The sequence below is a fragment of the Lycorma delicatula genome, chromosome 1 (assembly GCF_047948215.1).
Source record: "Lycorma delicatula isolate Av1 chromosome 1, ASM4794821v1, whole genome shotgun sequence".
In the NCBI taxonomy this organism is placed as follows: Eukaryota; Metazoa; Arthropoda; class Insecta; order Hemiptera; family Fulgoridae; genus Lycorma; species Lycorma delicatula.
Genome location: NC_134455.1, coordinates 43,748,699 through 43,753,141, shown reverse-complemented (window position 1 = coordinate 43,753,141; position 4,443 = coordinate 43,748,699).

Here is a 4,443-nt window from a genome sequence, read left to right as displayed (position 1 = left end):
TAGCCTTGAAATCTTCCCTTACCGCGTCGAAGCGATTTTTCCAAAATCGGTGTCGTCACAGTCAAAAAGTCGAAAAAAAACCAAAAAATACTAGATTTTCTGCTGAATTTTTTGACGGCAAGCACGTTTTTGTTGCTCGATGGGGGACCGAGCAGTTAAGTTTTGAAAATCGGGCTCAAGGGTGGATTTATAAAAAAATCGTAAACGAACGAACCGAGGGTCGGAGTAAGAAAAGGAAGCAACCCAGTAGGTAAAATCGGCTCGGAAATCCGATTTTTCAACTAAAAATGGAGTATCTCCAACCGTTATCGGTATAAAACAGTGCCGTTAATTGAACCGAAACCGAAAGTAGGATCGAGTTGAAAATTTGGTAGACTGTTAATTTGACGACCCCAAGCAGGGTGGTGAAATTTGAAAGCGATCTGTCGGCCGGTTTTTCGCGAATTCAAGTACGAAATCCGGTTTGACGCTGTCTGAGTTGAAATGCAAACTTACAGCATATCCGTATACCGTATATCCGTATAAAACGAAATTCGCACCTGACGATAGGGTGAGGAAAGATTAAATAAAAAATAATTCCCATTAGCAATTTACCAAAGTTAAACGTCTCCCTGCCGAAAAAATAAAAAAATAAATGGAATATAGAGAAAAATAAAAAAAAAAAGTTAATTCTCCGCAGTAAAAGAGTACGGCAGCCCGCCTAAACTGTCCATTACCAACAAGAAAAAAAATTAAAGAAACGTGCATGCCCAACGGCGACCTAGAGTCCTAGAAAATACTTTTTAAGCGGACAATTGTCAATTCTCCGGCCTCGTCCAGAGTTTTATTAAATGGTCGCGATATCACCAACGAGTGGACATATTTCGGGAGAACAAACTGATACAGCAAATTTAGCTTCTGTCTGGGCTTCAGATTCAACCTCTGAACCGTCAACGCAGCGGACAGCATTTCACTAATCCGCTGCTCGGGAAGCATTGCCTTCTGCAAACTGAAGGCAACCCCACGATATTTGAATATTTCATCTATCTCCAGAGGTCGAACCCCAAGACCAGCCAGAAACTTTAATTCGGGATCGGCGCACACATAACTTTTATTTTTGTACTTAATGTACCCCGCGAAACACTTTTTATAATTAAACTTAAGGCCGATGTCATTAAAGAAATTTTGAACCGCGTTTAGCTGTCTTTGTCGACGCTCGGACGACAAGACAGCAGGACCAAGTCATCGGCGAACCCAATGACACCAGTCGTTCCATCGAGCTCACCTAGTTTCGAGCCGACTGTTAACTCAAATACTGGGTCGATAATTAAATTAAAAAGGAGAGCAGACAGTGGATCACCCTGTTTGACTCCTCTTCGGAGGTCAAGGTTGAACTGCTGGCCTTCGGACTGGAATACTGTCTGGGCCCCGGTGTACATGGCCCGAATAGCTCCGACAAAACTTGTCGGAAACCCGCGCGCCTTCAGCGCAGCCCAAATGGCTTCATGCGGGACAGTATCAAAGGCCTTCTCCAGATCAACCATCGTGATCACTGCGCCCTCCTGCCTGCCTGACTTGGCCCCGCGAATTGCTTCATTCAACACAAAACAATTCGCGAAACATCCATTCCCCGCTACAAATCCCCTTTGAGAGGGATGCAGCCGGACTCTCGCCCGAATTCGAGACTCGAGAAGCCCAGCATACACCCTCGCCAAAACAGAACTTATAGTAATTGGCCGCCAAGCCCCTGGATCTGTTGGATCCTTATTAGGCTTGGGAATGAATGTCGTCCTATTAATTAACCAAGGCTTAGGGTAATAATTCTTTACGAATAACAAAGTAAAAAGTTTCAGCAGTAGGTGCTCATAGCCCGCAATAAGCACATCATTGCGGCACACACCATCTGGGCCCGGAGCCCCTTTGGCTTTGAGCCGCTTTACCCTTTGCCTAATCTCTTTAACCTCGAATGGCGGCATGACTAAATCAATAGTCATGTTTTCAAAAGACGGATATTTAAATTTTGACCTAACCGATTGACCCCATAGCTCAGTGTAAGTTTCTTTCAACTGAGCTATTGGGGCATTTATCCTCTCCTCCGGGTCTTTGAGGAGGGAAAGGTCGCCTGCAACTACCATATCGGCAAGTTTGCTCGGTGCCTTGCGGTAGAGCTCCTGCGTCCTTGCATAACGACGCTTTTTCCTGCTGTCGTGGCCTCTATTGCGTGTGCGTCCCTTGTTTCTAACATTAAATTTTGATTGGGAAGGTTTATATTTATTAAATTTAGAATTTTTTCTTAGGGCATCGGCGAGTTCTCCGACCAACTCGTCGATAACATCACAGCCAAACTCTTGTCTCCCGATGACAGAGTCCAGCAACACGTCACACTGGTGGATAAACTTAAAGAGTTTTCCACCAGACTTGAGTTGCGGGTTGGCCTCTCTAGCCCTCCGCGCCATCAAGATTAGATGAGCACATCCATCATCAGCCGCCTCAACCACGGGCACTTGTGGTGACCCGGGCGGCGATGGATCGCCATCCGCACTATCCAGCACGGTCCCGCAACTCGCACCGCTCATAGGTTCATGAGCATCCCGCATCAACGGACCTTCCCCCTCATCCTCCACACACACCGGACGGTGCACACGGCTTCTCAGCGCCCGCTTGGGAACGCTGAGGGGCTCACTCCGGCTGCTGTTAGTTTTAGCCGCCCGTTGGTTGGCTAACACCGGATGCGCACTACGGATGTGCACCCCGAGTCCACTCTTGGTAGTGAAGACTCGGGAACAACCATCCGCAGGGCACCGATGATCACCTTCCTCCGGGGGCGCCGGGCCCTTACATTTAGCCTGGTGTACACACGCCGCGATGTAAGTCGGATATCGGGTCGTGCCGCATTTAATGCAAGACCACTCAATTCCCACCTTAGGATGAATTTTACTGTAATGATCCATCAGGCCGTTTCTACCTCCCGCAGTACGAAAAAGCAATAAACATTGCTGACACTGCTGCTGGTCAAAGGGGATAGAATACGTATGAACGGCGTCCTGGCCCCTCCTAGCCATTAGCCGCCTTGATGGTGAGTCAAGGTTCATACTAAATAAGCTTATTATAATTTACAAAAGGATAAAACAAAATTAAGAGAAATTTTAAAATTATAACTAACCTAGTTGAACTTTGCACAGGTCAACTATTCACACACCGATAAAACTAGCTATAAAATGTATAAATTTATATGCATTAGCTAGTCAATCCCTACCGCACCCACCATTGGCGGAACACCGAATTCCTCGGGCGATTAGGGACGTAATAAAAATAGGTTTATAAAATTTTACATCCCGAGGAATATATGACACTGTTAATAAGCCACTACGGCCAATTTTGAAATTACGTTATTCAGCCTTCCGGAAGGCAGTATAAAACAAAAAGACTAAAAGGGAAAAAATTAATTTAATATGCTAGAAAAAAAAAAAAAGAGAATAAGGGATCCAGCTACATACTGCCAATTTGGGCCAGGAGGTCAACGGGATCCTAGCTACACCGGGCCGCTGACTCCGCATAGGAACGCGGCCGTCACCAATACCAAAGGCGACCACGATCGGTACGCGGAGCCCCAAGCCCGATGCACCCACGGGGAGCCACGTGGAGGCGTCCCTCGCTCCTGACCAGACCGGAAAAACCCCCGATGCGACTGAGACTCCGACATCTTATAAAAGACGCCGGAATCTCAGCCGCAGCGGGCAACCCACAGTCACACCAGCATTCAATAGAGGCCCTCCCCTCTAAAGCGCCCTGTGCAACCGAAGGCTGAAGTTTTCGACTTACCTTACAGCACCTCCTGGGAAGGCAGAACAGCGCAGCAAGGCAAGATGTGGATTTCACGCTCCTGCTGTTAAGAACGCTACTTCCAGAGAACGGTAAACCCTTGTTCTTACCACTCTGGGCCCAGCTTAGCCGCTCATTCTAGTTCGCTGGCCGCATAAGCGACCAGGTACTAACGGCGCCGCCACGAGAAGGCAATGAGTCGGCACTTGTCCCGACGAGATCCGTAGACCCCCCGAAGGACAGAGACATCTCCTCTGCCGTCGGAACTTTGGAACTACGGCCGAAGCCATAGTTAGAGCACCACAACACTCAGAAGGGGGCCTGCCCAGTTGCCAAGCGAAGGCTAAGCAGCCTTGAAGCCCGCCTTAAGAGAGTCATAGTTACTCCCGCCTATATATTAAGAGAGTCATAGTTACTCCCGCCGTTTACCCGCGCTTGCTTGAATTTCTTCACTTTGACATTCAGAGCACTGGGCAGAAATTACATTGCGTAAACACCCAGCTGGGGCCATCGCAATGCTTTGCTTTAATTAGACAGTCGGATTCCCCCGGTCCGTGCCAGTTCTGAGTTGATCGTTGAATGGCGGCCGAAGGGACAAGTTCGGCCCGACCACGGCAGGGCGGTAGCCCGAACCGCGTCCAG